The following is a 19,258-nucleotide window of genomic DNA, read 5'->3' as shown; positions in this document are numbered from 1 at the left end:
AAACTGTCAGTTTGCTGATTCTAATTGCAAACACTGGTGGATTTGAACCTATTACTTACAAGGGTAATCCCATGAGACAGTAAATAGGAAATTTTCTCTTGTATACTTTGTGTTCTTTTCAGAGCCAAAAGACCACTGTTGTACATGCAAAACCAGGAATAGATAGGCACCTAGCACATCATGATTGTGTTCATGCTGGTTCTTTGGTGGGGGGTGCTGGCATCAAACTATGTGGGGCGTGTTGTAAGGAATTGTCCATCAGAGGCCATCTGGACTTAGCTCCAGACTCTTGGGAACTGACAGTGCCCAGCCTGCCTCTGCCCACTCTCTGATCTAGGATGTGGGACCCTTTGCAATTCTGTGTGGCACCTGGTTCTCAAGGTTTTTCAAATATGCTATGATATGGCTCATAGCAACTGTGTGAAATGGCAGGTATTTTTTTTTTTATTCAGTTCCTGCTCCTGCAGTTGAGGACAAGAAATGAGGGCTTGGGAGGGCTGATTCAGGGACTTCTAAACCTAACATAGGGCTATCTTCACCACATGACTCTGTCACAAAAGTTCCCTGAGAAATCTGTTATTGGCATAAATTTTCATGAAGACAGAAACAGGATATGTGTGGGTTCTGTTTGTTTTTGAGAATCTAGATTTCATTTTTTAATAATGAACACAGCCTCCTTCGTCATGCTAAATGATTCCAGAAGCTTCCAGAACGCTTAATAGTTCATTATTAAACTCTGGGAAACGAACACAAAGATTTATTACAACATAAAATATCAAGAGATGTCATGATAGATGGAAGGGAAGAAGATCATTTCAATGATTCCATTGTAGAGTTCATTGTTTCTTATACTTACTTTAGGCTCAAATGACCCATCTTCTTCCAGTTTCCCAAGGTGACATCTAAGGAGGCGGGACCCTCTGTGGCTGGTCCACTGGATCTTCCCTCTAGTTGGCTCTTTTCTGAGGGGGACAGAGGAAGAGAGTCATTTAGAACTGCCAAGTTTGCTGGGGAGGCTCCGTTTCCTTCTTACTGGTTGGCTACACATGTCCTGGTAGATGGAGGAATGGAAGAACTAGCTTACAGATTCTTTCTCAAATACATGTACATTAAAGGTGAATTTCCCTTTGCTACATTTTTGATCTAGAATGTTCCCCAAAGACCCATGTGTTAAAAACTGGGTCCCCAGCTGTGGCACTATTGGAGGTGGTGGGACCTTTAAGAGGCGGGACCTAGTGGGAGGAGGTTAGGTCATTGGAGGTGTGCCCTTGAAGGGGATATTGGGACTCCTGTTCTCTCTTCTCTCTTCTCACTTCTTGGCCACCACGATGTGAGGAGCTCCTACCCCACATGCTCCCACCATGATGTGCTGTGCCACTACAGGCCCAAGCAACAGGATCAAGTGATATAGATGGAACCTTCTGCAGCTGTGAGTCCAGATAGATGTTTCCTCCTTTTGATTTGTTTATCACAGGCATGTTAACATGCCCCCTCATCAGGGGGTGAGCTGTGTCCCACAAACGTTTGCAGTTGGCCAATAGTGTTGCTCGGTCAGCTGTACCTTGACTGGGGGTGTTTCCATGTACCTCATCTATTCATCATTTAAACACAGGCATTGACGTCTCCAATTTTGACGGTGGATTTGTTTCTTGTTCTTTCAGCTCTGTCAACTTTTGCTTGACATGTCCTGACAGTCTGCTGTTAGGGACATTGTTGGCACCGTTGTCTTACTGGAGCATTTGTCATGATGTGACCCTGTTTTAATGCTGCTCTTTATCTTTGATATTTTAACTTGCTCTGAAGTCTGTTTTGTCTGAAATGAACATACTGCGGCCTTCGTTCAATTAGTATTAGCGTGGTTTGTCTCTCTCCATTTCCTTATTTCTAAGTTAAGTCTTTACATTTAAATTGGGTGTCTTATAGACAGCCTGTATTTGGGTCTTGATTTCTTATTCAGTCTGGCAATCTGTCTTTTGACTGATGTGATTCACATTTAGAATGATCATCAGTTGAGTTGGATTAATGTCTACCAAGGTTGTGGCTGTTTTCTTTCATTGCATAAGTTCTTTGTTTTCATGTTTCCCTTTCTTTTTTTTCTTCCTTTCTTTCTTTGGTCTTAAAAAAATGCATTATAATAAAATACACAGCATATAACATAAAACTTAGGGGTTTTTTTTTAGCATTTTTAAGGACTTTTATCTTCTAATCTCTACTTCCTTCCAATTCTGCATCCACAAACCCCGAAGAACAAGCCCAGTAAGAGATCCTCAGGGATTTTTAACTCAGAATCCACTTGGTGGCCGGAGGGCAGGTGAAAAATGGCAATCACAGCATCGTACTGTTCCCCAGACATGAGGATATGCAGTGGAGTAAAAACTGACTTCCTCTAGCTCTGGTTTTGGGGGAACCTTCCTTTGACCCCCTTATGTTGACCTTTCTCACAGGTCCTTTGTGTTCTCAGGTTTGCACCCCACCTCAAGTAAATTCCCTTTTGCCAAATTATACATGTGTGATAAGGTTAATTAGCTTCCAATGGCATTTATATTCTTAGGAGCAAAGCTTTAATTCAAGGAACTTTTGTCTTCCAGCAAGCCTAGGAATGGCACTGAGGTATTATCCAAAGAAATTAGACCCTGGAGGTATCCACCCAGCCAAGAGATTGATACGGAGGATTCTGCCTAAGGTACCTCAGGGATGCATAAACTAGAATTAGGAAATCATGTTAAGGGAACAATCACTGAGCTCCTCCTGCCTGTGATCCATAGAAATAAAGCTTCTTAACTCTGAAAGGATGGCTCAGTACTTGGCCTTAGGGAGACAGCTTCTGCAAGTTGCTAAATGACTGGTCAAATTCACTTTCATCTCTGTCACCTCCCATAGCCTTAGTGAGATCACTCTATTTTTTAACTCGAATGAGATGCTAAAGATGCTGGAGATTCGTGTTTGTCTTAATTTACAGAAACCCCCCTAGGAATTAATACAAAGAAGTCTCTGAGCGAGGACACCATGAGTTAGGTGCAGCTACGGATAAAGTTCAGAGCTCCATTTTATCTTTTAAATCCTCGAGGGGTCTAGCCATTTCAAAGGTCAACCTAAAAACAATTACATACATTAAACACTTAGGGATGTGGTCCTAATTTAGGACCAAGCTGCTCCTAATTGAGGAATGAGTTTCTGCCAAGTATTATTCTACATCCTTTACAAACATATCTAATCTTTGCAGTTATTCCACAAAATCAGATGATCTGAGCTGTCTGAGCCTATGAAGGAATTGAGGCACAGTGACATCTGAGTCCACGCCACCGTTACGCAGACCTATGTTCCAAAACACGTCTTCTGAGGCTCAATATGGGATCTTACCAGTCTAGTGCCCTATCTTTCTTATGGGTTGGGGGGGGGGACACATTATTTTCTTTCAGATTAATCAGACACTAACCCTGACACTATTTTTCAATTATAAACTACTGTTTTATTTCTGTTTTCTTAGTACATGAACACAGCTTTACATTGCGTCAGATCATTTCTTAGGATTGTGATGAGAACTGAAACTATTAGTTTCATTCCAAAATAAAAACAGAAGCTGTGTGTTGTGGCAAATACCTGTAATCCCAGTGATTCCAGAGGCTGAGGCAGGAGGATCGTGAGTTCAAAGCCAGCCTCAACAATGGCAAGGAGCTAAGCAACTCTGAGATCCTGTCTCTAAATAAAATACAAAATAGGGCTGGGAATGTGGCTCAGTGATTGAGTACCCCTGAGTTCAATCCCTGGTACAAAAAAAAAAAAAAAAAAGTACTGTTGCAAGCAAGAAGGCCAATGCTCACCACTTAACAGCTGGACAGTGATGGAGCTCTTTAGCTCTGCCTTTACTCTCTCAGGGCACGTATGTTGCACTGCATCACATTTCCTACAGGTGCAGTTGGTACTTACTTTAGTAATGGAGGCACCTTGATTTAATTCAAGCAAATAGCCCTGAAAATGACACTGTTGTTCATAACAGCTGAAACGGAACTCTCTCCCCCAGATTCAGCCATAGAAGCATCTGAATGTAGCTCTGAGGCTGTGTTAATCTATGGCCAAATGGTGCTGAACAAACAGGCAACTTATCTGAGCCTGTGTCTGTGTGTCTGTGTGTGCTAAGCACTGAACCCAGGGCCACACATTATACTAAGCAAGTGCTCTATCACTGAGCTCTAGCCCAAGCCCTATCTGATTTTTCCAAAGACCAAGTAGATGTAAAGCACCTTAAAGTGCCTTAGTACATTTGCCATTTTTATGTTTTCTGTTATCTGGCTCTTCAGCTTGCGAATTTCGAGGGAAAGGCCACATGTTACTCAGTTTTTAACTCTTAGAGCACCCATAGGGACCTTGATCTGTAGCAGGAAGTGTCATGTGCTTATGGAGACATTTGCACATGAAATTCGTCCCCTGATGGAGTCTCATAGTTCCATCCACTTGGCAAAGCAAGACAGGGGCAGACAGGTTACGAGGCACGGGGCTGCCTGCCTTGGCAGGGAGTCATGGTTAGATGAACCCAGGGAACTGTGGGAGTTAGGACTGTAGAAAGAGTTCTTGATGGAATTCCAGGGGGCAGACAGTAAAATGCAATGCCAGAATCCTGCAAAGAGTCTTTTACACCTGTGCTTCTCACTTTTAAATGGTCATGAGAATCCCTTGGGGATCTTATTAAATGCAGGCCCTGATTTCAGGGGCTCTGAGGTGGGGACTAGATTCTGCATTTCTGGCACACTCCGAGGTGAGGCTAATGCTGCAGTCCATGAACTCCGCTTTGAGAGGCAAAGGTCTAGAGTCAGTATCCATTCTTCTAGGACTGGAGGCCCCACATGAACAAACTGTGGCGGTCTCTGTAGACTGCTCACTGAAACTCTCACCAAATGAGCCATGATGGCATTAACAAGAGTGCCAAGCCAGTGGTTCTCAGCCACAGTGCACACTGAAGTCTTCTTGGGGGGCTCGAGCTGTAGCTCAGTGGCAGAGTGCTTGCCTAGCATGTGTGAGGCAATGGATTTGATCCTCAGCACTACACAAAAATCAGTTAATAAAAAACAAAATAAAAGTATTGTGTGCATATACAACTAAAAAAATTTTGAAAAAAAAATCTTATTGGAGCTTGAAAAATTCACCTGTGCTCAGACTCTATCCCACCCCCAAATAATGTGCTCATAATTTCTGAGATGATCCTATTTTTCTAAGTATCCCACTCTTCTGTTTATGGTGACACCATCCTTCCCAGGATTGATTTCGACATAAGGTGGGATTCCATTCTGGCCAGCGGGATGCCAAGTGGTCTGGGGAAGGAGTTTGCTGTCAGCTGCAGAAGGGAGGAGAGACTTCTTCAGCTCTGCATTGTCCTGTCTTCTTCTGATGCTGTCTTGTAAACTCAAGAGGTGACTCTCAACATGCCCAAGGTGGGAGATCCCATGGCTAGAAAGATCCTGGATTAACCTTGAGGTTAACTTTGAGGACTGCTCCTTTGTGAGATTCTGTAATCCTCACAATAGTCCTTTGAGGTAATGTAACCAGGAGCAAGGATGAGTGGGTTCTTTGTCTTGCAAACTTGAAGAATGAAATCCACAGACCCAGGGTGGGAGCAAAGGAACAGGATGTATTAGAGTAAGAAAAAAATCAGACCTTCAGAGGGGATGGGTCCCAAGGGAGGGTTGCCAACAGGTGTCCCCTGTCTAGGAGTTTTGATGGGCTTGATCTAGATCTGTCCCTATAGGTGACTTGGAGGATGACATGGAAAATAGGGATTTGGAAAGGAAGGCAATCAACTCTAGTATGTCTTCCTCAGAAAATCTGGAAAAGTGATTCTTAAGCCTTTGTTCACACAGGGTGGGGGTGAGGGTCTGCTGGCACAAGAGGAAGTACCTTTTGCAATTGGTCCTGTCTAGGGGCTGTTAAAGAACTGCTTTGTGGATAGGAATAGCTGGGGTCAGAAACGAGGCTTCCCAATCCTCTCTTCATCCTCTTCCTCTCTTCATCCAGCCCTTTTCCTGGCTGCCTGTGGGTGACCTTTCTGTCTCAGTATTAGTATCCACATTTTCCAGAAAAGAAATATAGGCCCAGAGAAGAGAAGACTACGTAGCATTCATTATAGGATTTAACTGGTTTCATAATATGGGAAGGCTCAGTATTTTGTCAATGACAAAATCTTTGGGGCCACACAGTGCTTCCCTATGTACTGGTCTCTTCTGCCATCAGATCAAGGAGCTGGCAAAAGCTGAGCTAAGTCATTTACTAGTGGCTCTCAGCCCTGAGGAGTTATTAAAAATCCCAATTCACAGGCACATAATTTTTCCATATTTTTTAGAAATTTAATAATATTAATGATTTTTTAAAAAGAGAGCCAGCATTTCATTTTATTGATTTTTTTTTCTGTTTTCAATTTCGAGTTTCTCTGCTCCCTATTATTCCCTTTATTCTGCTGATTTGGGCTTTTTCTTCTTCTTCTTTATCTAGTTTCTTGAAGTAGAAACTTAAATTATTAATTGAAGACCTTCAATTGAGAAATCTCTTGTGAAAGGAAGAGTCAATCGATGCAGCAAACTTTATTGTTGTTCTTATCTGAAGAAATTGCCACTGTCGCCCCGGCCCTCCACAGTCGCTGTCTCTGAGCTGTCAACAAGAGACAGGATTCTCCCCCAGCAAGAGTGTGAACTGCTGAAGGGACAGATGGTCGTTAGTGCTTTTTAGCAATAAGCATTTATGATTAAGGTATATTCGTTGCATTTTTAGACAAACTTAACAGACGAGGCTCTAGTGTGAATGTAACTCCATGCCCTGGGAAACCAAAAGCACTCATGGAATTGGCTTCGTTGAGACATTTGCTTCATGGCAGTGATCTAGAACCAAACCTGAATAACCCCAGGGCATGCCTGGAAAGGGAGTCTGTTAGGTCAACTTTCTTGTTATTTCTTATTCTCTTGAGGTATTGGATTCAAGTCATTTGCTGTCATTTGTTCACAAACACCGCTTTGGGGTCATTCATTTTCTTTGTGAAACCATTGCTAAATATATTAGACTCCTATATGTTAGAGTTACATCAGTACTATTATATAATATTGTTTGATGCAATTGCTTTTTAAATTCAAAGAAAAAAGGAGAAGAAATATGCAGATATGTTTCACTTCATCATTACCTTTAATGATGCCCATTTATTTTGTCTGTGAATTTGAATTACTTGTGTCACTTGCTTTCAATCTAAAGAACATAATGTACTATATCTTTTCTTTTTAAATTTCTTTTTAGTTGTAGTTGGACACAATACCTTTATTTATTTTATTTATTTTTTTATGTGGTGCTGAGGATCCAACCCAGGGCCTCACACGTGCTAGGCGAGCGCTCTACCACTGAGGCACAACCCCAGCCCCCCCAGTAATGTCCTATATCTTGTAAGGTAGGTCTGATCACAGAGAAATCTGTTTATCTTGGAATGTCTTTCAGCTACATTTTTAAAATTAATAAATATCATTTTTATAGCAGTTTTTGTATTCACAGCAAAATGGAGCCAAAGGCATAGAGAATTCCTATGTGCCTCTGTCCCAACACATGCACAATCTCCCTGACTATCAAAATCCCACACATGGGACTTCAGTTGTGATAACTGATGAACCTACATTGACACATTATTATTATCCAAAGTGCACATTTTACCTTGGGATTCACAGTGTACATTCTTGGGTTTTGATAGATGTATAATGACATGTTTCCACCATCGTGGTGTCAGAAAGACAGCTTCCCTGCCTTAGAGATCCTCTGTCTTCTGCCTGTTTCATCTCCGTTTTTGAAAGCTACTTTTTCTGGGTATAGGATTCTTGACTTACAGTGTGTTCCCGTCAACACTTTAACAATGCCATCCCACGGCTTCTTGCCTTCATTGCTTCTGATGAAATGAATGACAATATTCTTGTGGTTCCTTGTATCTGATGACTCTTTTTTGTTGTTGTTTTTTCAGCTTTCAACACTTTGAAAAACATTGAAACTCCTTGTTTTTGTCTTCCTTGGAGTTGATTGAACTTCTTGGTTGTGTATATAATACTTTTAATCAAATTTGGAGTTTCTGGTTCATTATTTCTGTGAACATATTTCTTCCTGTTCTTTCTTTCCTCTCCTCTCCTGGTACTCCCATTTCATGTATGTTGACATGTTTAATAGTTTTCCCTATTTCTTTGAGTTTCTGTTCATTTTTCATCGTTCTCTTTTCATCCTATTGAACATTTGTACTGGTTGATCTTAAAGTGCACTGATTCTTTCATCAGCTCAAATATATTGAGAAATTCAACCTTTATTTCAATTATTATAGCCTAATCAGTCTTTGCAGGCTACTGATCCTGTGCGTGGCTCAAAATCGCCAAGCAGAGGGTTATGTGGACATTGGCTTTTCCATGATTTAACATGGAATACTTAACATTTGGCCAAACCCAGTTAATTCAAAGAGTTAAAAAACTAAAGAATTGAAAGTGTGATGTAGCTTGAATTGAAAAGAGTAAAAGCAGCCTGTCTGTTAATCCAACCAGGAGAACAGATTCAGGCAAAGGTAAGTGTACTGTCCACAGAATACACTTCATCTCCAAGGTAATGCTGCAGCTAAAAAATGCTACAATGGTCCTCTTTTGAGTGGTCACTGCTTTCTCATCAACCATGTCCCAGACCTGCTTTGTTACCTCCATCTTTTACTAGGGACACCCAAATGCTAAGCTACTCTTTCTTGCTTGTGATGGTATCCCAACCCCGACATAATCCCACTTTTCCTAATCCTGCCTTGGAAACAGCAGCCAGAACAGCACGGATCCTGCTTCCCTTGGACCCTCTCAGATCTTCAGTGGGAGCTCAGACCTTGTAAGTCTCCTTCTTACTGAGCAGCATTTCACAGCTCTGCAGAATGCCTGTATTCCATTTATCAAGTCAGTAAATAAAATCTTGCTGGACTATTGGTTTATCCTTGATGTTCTTTGACTACTGAAGGTTTAACAGAAAGAAAATGATCCCTCGGCCCTGTATTTGGGGGAAGAGAGAGTGGCAATGGTTGGTTGGTTACTTGATTGTTTTTAATGCATTTGTTTTGAATGATTTGATTATCAGTTTTTGATTTTAGGTCACAAAAAGGAACCCAGAATATCTACAGGGGACAAAAGGGAGGAGGTATAGAATGGCTTAAGGAAAGAAATGAGCCTCCCAGAAGTGGTGAGCTGTAGGGGGGATGGTGGGCTATTGTTCCAGAAATGCTTAAGGTAATGAGAAGAGCTCTTGTTGGACATCCAGGAATACCTGGCTGCTAAAGACCAAGCAGCCTCCTCCATTCCAACCTCTTTCTCAGGCGAGTATTCAAGGAAGAGAAAGAAAAAGTTGCAACATTTGAAGACAAGATTATGAATGAAGAGGAATTTTTATCCACATCCAAAGGCCCAGCAAGCCCACAGAAAGGGATGGCCCTAGAGGAAAGGGAATCAATGGGTGGCATGATGGGGAAGGGGGTTCCAGGTAGTGTGGTGCTCTTCTCCTCTACAACAGAAGCTTGGCAGCTGGCAGGCTGTTTGGTGACCATGCACATGGGGAGTACTCGGGTCCACGGGATTGGTCTGCTTTTAGACCAATCCTACTGGCTGAGGCACTATCTGGTAGTGACCAAATGTCCAGTCATGATTGACTTGTGTGCAGTGCTGGGCCTGCTGCTGGTAGGGCCTTGGTAGACCAGATGCCTAGTCTAAAGCTCCAAGGTTGACATGGGCAGTGGCCAGAGGTGGCTCTGAAGCCCTTGCAATGGTCTGGCTTCCCTGATGGGATGTCAACTACACTAGATCTGTCTCTTCTTAAGGGTCATGTCAAGACATTTTGTTTTTCATCAATCCATAGGACCTCACAGGAATTCAATTTATTGAATTTAAATTAATTAAAAATCTCTGTATTAAGCAAGTAAGAACTGAACACAGAGCCCTGGAGTGACAGTGGAGACCCCTCATGTGGCGGGGAGGGGATCTTTGGGTCTTGCTGGTAGAGCACCTCCCAGACCCTGGATAGTCCTCCTGGTGTTTTAAGGTGTGGGAAAGAAGACAGATTAAGACCAGTAATGAAAGGGGAGGGGTCTGGGGGCGGGAAAGGTGGTGGAACAGATGAGATGAGCATCATTACCCTAGGTACACATAGGACTGCACATTGGTGCAAGGCTACATTGTGTACAACCAGGGAAATGGAAAGTTGTGCTCCATTTGTGTCCAGTGAAAAAATAAATAAATAGATAAAGAAGAGTAATGAAGACACGAGTGTGCAGATTACTAGAGGAGAACGTCAACGGAAATCCACCTACTGTGGGCCAATGGAGTCCCCGTTGGAAATCTCCTCACTAGGCTAGAATGGAGAAGTGCAGCCCCCACAACACACCCCCCTCACCAGTGGAAAGACACAGAACAGGTCATTCTTAAGTCACTCACATGCTCAGGGTCCTAAAGAAATTCATTTACCTCTAGTTTCACTCAACCCTTCTCACTCAGAGTTGCCTTGGGAATGTTCTGGAATGGAGTCTCTACTATTCAACTGTCTTTTTTCGCCCAGGATCTTTCCAGCAGACCCAGGCCCTCCACTGTGGCTTCCTGGGGAAACTCCCCACTTCCAACTATTCTTGGAGTCACTGGGCCACCAACCCCTCTCCTTCCTCATGAGCAACCTAGTCCATAGGATTCCACCTCTTCTCCCAGGCCCCCAGTTTCAGTAGACAGTCATAACATTCCACTGAAATTCAGAGGGGAGATGCTTTGGATCTTGCTGGTGGAGCACTTTCCAGACCCTCATATCACATATTTGCATATCACAACATTATTAATATGCCGAAGGAATCCCTTCCCCTCCCCTCTGATGAGATCTGGGTCAATCAACTGCTTGCCCACCAAGATGCTTTCTCCTCTTCTAAAACAACAGGGCTGTAGTTGGACATGGACACTCAGTTGAGGATTAGATTTCCTGAGCACAATTCTATTCCTATTGCTGATTCCTCTCCATGGGAGGGGAAATGATATTTGCCATTTCCAGATCTGGGTTTTTTGTTTTTTGGTTTTTTTTTTTTGTTTTTTTGTACTAGGAATTGAACCCAGGAGCGCTCAACCACTAAGCCACATCCCCAGCCCTTTTTATATTTTATTTACAGACAGGATCTCACTAAGTTGCTTAGGGCCTCGCTAAGTTGCTGAGGCTGGCTTTGAACTTGCAATCCTCCTACCTCGGCCTCCCAAGCCACTAGGATTACAGGTGTGCGCCATCACACCCAGCGCAGGCCTTGATCTTAACACATTGTGCATTCATGTCACCAAGCTGAAGCAAGGTTGGTGGCAGTTTGGCTTTGACAACACAGCGTAGAACAAGCGATGGTTTACAAGGTCCTGCACCTCTGACTGGAACAAAGAACAGAGTTGCTCAGTGATCTGGGTTATCCACATCCACACTATAAGTTCTTTAATCCACAATAGTGTTGGGTTTTCTATCTTCAGTAATACAAATCTCATTACCAAAATGTCCCTATTTTCTAGCTAAGTGAATGGGAACCCCAAGCCCTGATAAATAGGTGCATTTTATAATTCTATTCATCACTGAAGTGTCAACCAAGCATAAAATTACTCTTCTATGACTTTCCTTTCCACAAACACTCCTCACTCTTTTTTACCTGCTCAAGTTCAAGGTTAAGACTGCTAGAACTTTCCTCAGCCTCCTCCACTTGCTGGTTTGCAGCCACTTGATCTGTCATAGGGCTGCCATGCACCAAAAGCTTCCTCTTCTAGGCTCTGCTTTACTAGAGCAAGTCCCTGCATTCCATGTCACCAACATCCGGAAGACAGTGACTAAGGGTATCAATAATATAAGCCCCCCTGTGTTCTCCTTCAGCATTTTTATTGATTGTGACTTAATCTCTTGAGGCTGATTGATGGGCTTAATATTAAACTGAAATAACTGGAGTTAGGAAAGAGATCTGAGAATTGAGCAAAAAGTAAAATGGTCCAGAATTGGGCCTGGCTATGAACACTTGTTTTGTTTTTTATCTTTAACAAGACAAATATCTTGGGCTGGTTTTATAGCTCAGTGGTGGAGTGTTCGCCTAGCCCGTGTGAGGCACTGGGTTTGATCCTCAGCACCACATAAAGATAAAATAAAGATGTTGTGTCCATCTACTATAAAAATTATTTCCAAAAAAGATAAATATTTTTTAAAGACTAAGTAAGTCAGAGTTATTAAAAATGTTGGGTAGAAAAAGCATGTGAAGTGCTAGGCTAACCTCCCCCAATTCTCTGCCCATTCATATCTCTTCTTGGCCCCATATCAGACAGGACCTGGCATGACATGGCCATGACCGACTCTTGCCTCACTGAGCCCTTGCACAAGATGTGTCTCCTCGACCTAATGAGTCAGGGGTGGTGATGACGGGGATTGTAGCTTTGTGATTTCAGGCCCAAACCAACCCTGTGCCCTCGTCTTATCTCATTATTGCCCTCAGACCAGATCATTCTGTGCCCCTGACAGGCAACCTTGATCTCAAAAGCTAAAGGGACTGGAGTCAGCTGGGCCTGGGTTTGAATTCTGACCCTGTCATGTCATAGAAGACCTTGAGCAAGTATTTCATTTCTGTGAGTCTGTTTTCTCATCCCCCTGGGACAATAGTTCCTCTGAAGCAGAGGCTGACAGCTTGCTTACCACACCCACCTCTGCTTTCTCCAGGCCACACAACTAGTTTCCTTTCGGGAGCAGTGCTTGAATCATGGTCCTTGAACTGTCCAGCGACAGGAGCACCCCTCTGCTGGGAAATCCTGGTACAAACGCACCTGTGGAGACCACCCAGTAGCTGTGGCAAAGCCCTGCTCACAAGGAAGTTCTGTGCCTGCCACGGGACCATCAGTTCTTGACTTTAAGTTCAGACACCAGCTGCCTGGGGTAGAGAATTATGAGTGTAAGCTGATGATTATAATTGGGCCATTAGTCTTTGACTTTGGATCTGTGTGCTTTGAAGAAACTTTCCCACAGAAAACTGCTTTGATGTTAAAACCTGTGTAATAAAAGTGGTGATCTGCTCTGGGTCATTCTATCTCTACCAGAGGGTGATGCCCACCAGGCCTCAGCTTTGTCTCTCTGTGTGTCTGTTTGTCTTTTCTAATCCCCCAGGGCCCCTCATGTGATTTTCTGAATTAATGGCCGTGCAGGTCATAGCAGTTTCCATATCCAGCCTCCTCCACCGTCAGGTGTGATCCTATGACTGAATTCTAGGCATGTAAAATGGCCTGGCCCACACAAATCCTCTTTCTGACTTCCTCTAAACTTTCCCCATCCAGTGTGAACATGGAACCCCTGAGCCTACCTTGGGCAGAACCTGTAAGGAGAACCTGGATCCGAATAACTAGAAACATCTGCAGCCGACCCTGTGAGAGCAGGTATAGGAACCAAGTGCCCACTCTGGTTCACTGTGCCACAGTGGCTGAAAAGCAGTGCATTCACTACATTTGTATGAACAGAATTCTATTCACTCTATTTGAGGTGTTTTCAAAAGGGATCCTCAGACTAGAAGATTGAAGAAGGTGGGAACTTCCCACAAATGAGGTGAGTCTGAAAAGTTGTGTCAAGGCTGGTTGAAAGCCAGTCTTAGAATTAGGGTAAGAGCCAGTCTCCAGGATGTGACATTAGGGACAAGGAGTGGCCAAGGCCCATATGTCAGAACATCTCTTCCAAGCCATCTATCTACAGGGTACAACATGCCCCAAGTTCAAGACACGTTTCATTGATTTCCTCAAAGGTCCAGGTATACCCTATTAAAAGTAATTTCTAGAATGAATTATTAAGCAGCACATTTTGAATACAGAGAAATAAGAAAAGTGATCCCTAGATGCCAGGTTGGTTCCTGGGAAAGGTCTCATTGCTTTTCAGTTGTTCTGGAACAGAGTGGATGCCCCACGAAGCAGGGAGCATCCCCCCACCCCCAGAAATGTTGAAGTAGAGCACAGATAGTCCCCCAATAGCAAGGGGACCCCAGCTGTACCGGCCATGGCCTTGGAGTTACAAAGGCCTTCAAAGTCTCTTCTTACTCTAGGAGTTCATGATTCTGAGGATAATTGTGGAGAAAGACTCACTCATGCACAGTAAGTTACTTGGATTTGGCCTGGTTGGGAGCCCAGACCATGTCTTATGATCAGGACCATTATCCTCACCAGGGCTTGGTTTAAAATACAAGTTTCACTAGTGTGCAGATATGGCAAGGCCAACAGATCAGGGGACAATTGCATTGAATATATAGTTTGTTACACTCACAGTTTCCTAGAGGAGAGGGACCGCCATGCCATGAGGGTCGTTTGGAAAAGCACGAAGGTCAGTCAGGAGACATATGGAGTAAGAAGAAAACATGGCTGAGAGCCTTTATTGTGGTTTCCATGGAGGAGAACAGGTCAGGCAGGGAATCAGGCTCCATATTAATTAGTTTGAATAGTTTCAAGGAACTCTGGGGCATAGAGCTATTTTCCCCTTGTGCTTGGCCTAGAGCTGATTAGAGTGGGGCATAATAGTGGAGAGTGTAAAAGCCCCATCTAGAGACGGTTGGGAAGGGTTCTGGAATGGTTGGTTCGCATATGAAAGGCATATTCATGGGCAGATTATTTGCTTTCTCTAGGAATGTTCTATCCCTGAGAGAAACAGCCAGCAAAGGTCAGAAAGACCCCAAGATGGCAAAACACCAAAAATAGAATATAGGCCCCAAGGTGTACCTCAGGGTAGAGCATTTGCCTACCATGTGGGGTGTCCCCAGCACCACCATAAAGAAAAAGAAAAAAGAGAGAATATAAAGAAATTATTTATGTACCTGGCATCTGGCAGGCATTTAAACATTAGATAAATAAATAAATGAATGAATGTTTGTACATATGAGATCCTGAATGAGTCTTATGAAAAGGGAGAATCAAGAGTAGGCCCAGGACATGAGGGCTCACAGTGCAGACTTGGTACCGAAGCCATCATAAGGGCTTTGGTGGTGCACGCCTGTAATCCCAGCGGCTCCAGAGACTGAGGCAGGAGGATTGTGAATTCAAAGCCAGCCTCAGCAACAGGGAGGTGCTAAGCAACTCGGGGAGACCCCGTCTCTAAGTAAAACACAAAATAGGGCTGGAGATGTGGCTCAGGGATCGAGTGTCCCTGAGTTCAGTTCCCGGTACCGCCCCTCCAAAAAAAGGGACTTAGAACTCCAAGGACTAACAGCACAATGACCCTGAGGGTATGGCTTGAACTGTGTCTCCAAAAGATATGTCTGCGTCCTAACCCCAGAACCTGTGAATGGCACCTTATTTGGGGAAAGGGTCTTTGCTGAGGAAATTTATTTAAGGAACTTAAGAGGACAACATCTGAAATCAGGACAGACCCCAAATCCAATGACAAGTGTCTTTAAAAGAGAAGAAAAGGGAGCAGACACAGACCCAGGAGGAGCACGGCCTGCCAACACCTTGACCTTGAATTCTTGGCCTCTGGGACTGTAAGAGACTCAATTTATGTTGTTTTAAGTCCCAAGTTTTGTTGATTTCTTATGGCAGTCCCAGAAAACTCCTACAGGGTAACATTCCGAGTAACATTGGAATGAAAACAGCAATTAAACTGTTAACCGAAAGACCTAGGCTCTGTCTGAGACATCTCTGTCTGAGCAGCTTGGGCAAGTCACTTGCTCTTTCTGGGCTATTTTCCTCGGCAGCCCATGAGGATGATCAGAGAGGCCTCTGCCCATTCTGAGGTTCTCAGAGTCCCTTTCATGGTCCTATGAGGGCTGTGGTGGCCCTGTGCCATGAGCTGAAGTTTGTCCTCCCCAGGTAATGTAGCTGCCAGGGCTCAGCACATGCCACCTTCCATCCAGCAGCTGCCACCAGGCCCTGGGCTCAAACTTATTAGAAAGGACACTCGAATAGAGTGACCTCATGTTGCTCCTTTTCATAGGAAACCAAGCCAAAAGTATTCCAGCACTTCACACAGGGAAGACCAGGTCCCGCAGGAGGAAGGTGTCAGTCACGGTCTAGTCATCTCTGGCTTTTGGGGCCACGGGTGGGGCTTTGCTGAGCACTGGCTGGGAAGGAGGCAAAGCCCCTCTTCCTCCTCATCATCACAGGCACGCTTGGCAAGGGGAGAGTTTTAAGCTCAAACAGTGTCACTTAGAAACAGTGGCCCTCTTTGCTCACCCCCACCCCCTTAGCCATCATCCTCAAGGCAGGCATTTGGAAGGCCTCTGGCCAATGGCACTGGTCCCTCGAGATGAGATTTATTATTACTGGCTCAGCAAAGAGGATGCAGGGGCTCAGGTCGGAGGAGCGACTACTGTCCTTGGTTAACCTCTGAGTTCTTGCATGGTTTGTGAAGACTGGCCTTGGCAGCATGTCACACAAAGGTGCTGTGCTAGCCTTGGCAAGGAGATGGGAGGCTGAGTTAGCTGCAGGTCAAGCAGAACCTGGGAGCAGCGAGAAGTTAAAGGGAGTGTGCGGTGTGGTTGTCAGGGCCCGTCTTTGCATTGTTCATGCAAAGAGGTCATCGGCTACTCCTGAGAAGGATCGTGGGAATAGTTACAAAGGAAGAACCCGAGAAATAAAGACCTGAAGGTTTCTTGAATGGTCTGAGGTGACATGCCTCAACCACCTGCTGTTAGTAATAAAGAACCAGCTCTCAGGCTGGGCATATAGCTCGGTTGGTAGAGTGCCTGCTTTGCATACACAAGTCCCTGAGTTCAATCCCCAGCACCCCGCCCCCCCGACACACACACATTAAAAAAAAAAAAAGGAAGAAGAAACAGCTCTCAATGGGACAAATTCCTTGGATACACTTTGTGTCATTAAAACAACACTTTTGGGGGGGTACTGGGCATTGAACTCAGGGGCACTCAACCACTGAGACACATCCTCAGGCCTATTTTATATTTTGTTTAGAGACAGGGTCTCACTGAATTGCTTAGCACCTCACTTTTGCTGAGGCTGGCTTTGAACTCACGATCCTCCTGCCTCAGCCTCCCAAGCCACTGGGATCACAACCATGCACCACTGCACCCAGCAAAACAACACTTATTGATTACTCACTATGAACTACCATGCCAAGCCCTTTCCATGGACCATCTCCTTAGTCCTCACAAAAACTATCTGAAGAACATGTTCTTCTTACCAACCCCATTTTACTATGTAGGAAACTGAGGCACAGGGACAGGAAATCATCTACTCAGGTGCTACAGTTTGGATCTTAAGTGGTTCCCAAACATCTGCCTGTTGAAGGCTTGGTCCCAGACCAGGGGAGGTGGTAGAACTTTAGGAGGTAGAGCCACGTGAAAAGAAGTTAGGTCACTGGAGACACGCCCTTGAAGGGGATCTTGGGGCCCTGGCCCCTTCCCCACTGTGCTTCCTGGCCAGCACAAGGTGAAGGGGCCTCTTCCACATGCTGCCTCCGTGATCCACTGTGCAGACACCTAACCAAAGTAACAGAGACAAGTGACATGGACTCACACCTTTGTAATCGTGAGCCAAAATGAATATTTTTTTCCTTTTATGTTGTTTATATAAGACACTTGTCCCAACACTGGAAATGTATCACACCAAGGTCTTCCCGCTAAAAAGCAGACTCAGGATCTGAAGTCAGCCAGCCTGTCCTGAGCCTGCCCAGGCATGCTAACTCCATATCAGAATTGATAAGTTAAAAAAAATCATCATTTACTAACTCTGGCAGCTTCCTAAAACTTTCCAATAGGAAATGAAAATGGCTATTAGAGTTAGTTTATTTTTACACAACTAAATAGTCAAGTGATCACAGAGCAACAGAAATGTCTTTATGTATTGTTCACAGAAAGAAGTATTCATGGCCTGGCCTCCTTGGATCCAGTTTTTCTTTGCTTTGAATCCTGAAAAACAAAAGGAAAATCCTCAGTTTGGGTCATTTCCTTCTTGGAGTGAAGTCAAGACCCATGGGCAAGTTATTAAAAGCATATTTTACAATTATATATCCATTGGACATGTCATAAATGTTTGGATTGGTTTCCCCATAATCAGTACTTATAAGATTTGCTTTGCTGTGTCTAATTAGGCTATTAAGTCTGTAGAAGTTCTGCAGCCTCAGGGAATACCTTCTGCTCACGTTTGTTGGGTCACTCTGTCTCCTAGCATAGGGACAGCAGCATCAGGCCTCTGGGGCTGCCTGCTGTGGTCCTGAGGCTGGTCGCAGCCCAGGAGGGCTGCAAGGCAGCCTCAGTACAAGGCCTACATATTCACCACGTCCTTGGGGGAGACAGGAGGCCTAGAGTGGCCCTGATGCAGGCCAAGGACTCTGCCTAGATTTAAATTCTGGGTCTCAGGGCTCCAGTGAATAGAGGGAACAGCTTTGCCTGGCTGTTCAGAAAGGACCCGGCCATAGGGAGCCTGGGGCCCTCCAGGGGCTCCTTGGTGCACCCCTGGAGCACCAAGCACCAGGCATGAAGTGAAGGCTGTAATGGTGGCTGAAGAGCCTGCTCCTGCCAGGCTGCACTGGGGGCTCCATGATACTGGGAAGAGGGAGGGGGCAGAGTCCTTGCTTTGGACAATGTCGTGTCTGGGGCCCCCCAGCCCCCCCCACACACAGACATCACATTTGGTGTGAAGAGAACAGCTGCAGGGAGGCTGACCTTGGACCACCTACTGAGCCTTGTCTTCAAGGTTTCTTCCATTCCTTGACTGCAGGGGAAAAAAAGCAAAGGATCCATTTACAGACACTGAGATGCAACTGTTGGTGCTGGTGTTTTGGTTCAATCCTCTCTCTATTGAGCCCAGAGGACTTACTTGCTCTTCTCCTTGGGATTTTACTCCCTGACCTTGGACTCACCTGATTAGCCCTCCTAGGTCCTCTAGAGCAGCATACAGGACTCTCGCTGTCCCTAGAATCCTGACATTATCCTCTACTACCCTCCCCCCATAGCCTTTGCTCATAGGGTGGGAGGACCCCCAAACCACAAACAGGACTTCTCAGCCTGGAGAGACCATGGAGATCTACCACTCCTCAAAGCTCTTCCAGAGAACAGTGTACTAAGAGGTCACCCAAACCAAAAAAAAAAGCATGCATGGGGTTGAAATGGAGAGGGGAGTGGGTGGGAGGAGCTGCCTTGGTCAAATAAGTTAGAGAAAGAGGTGGTTCCCTGGGGCCTCTGAGAACCCTTGATGAGCTGGGGCATTGCAGATCTTGATCAATGTTGAATGCAGCAGCTTCCAGGCTTGGATTTTGCAGGGCACCTCTTAGCACCCAT

This window comes from Marmota monax, unplaced genomic scaffold (assembly GCF_021218885.2).
Source record: "Marmota monax isolate L192 unplaced genomic scaffold, Marmota_monax_Labrador192_F-V1.1 WCK01_AAM20220418_F8-fsc00210, whole genome shotgun sequence".
NCBI classification, from domain to species: domain Eukaryota; kingdom Metazoa; phylum Chordata; class Mammalia; order Rodentia; family Sciuridae; genus Marmota; species Marmota monax.
Note: the sequence above shows the minus strand (reverse complement) of the source record.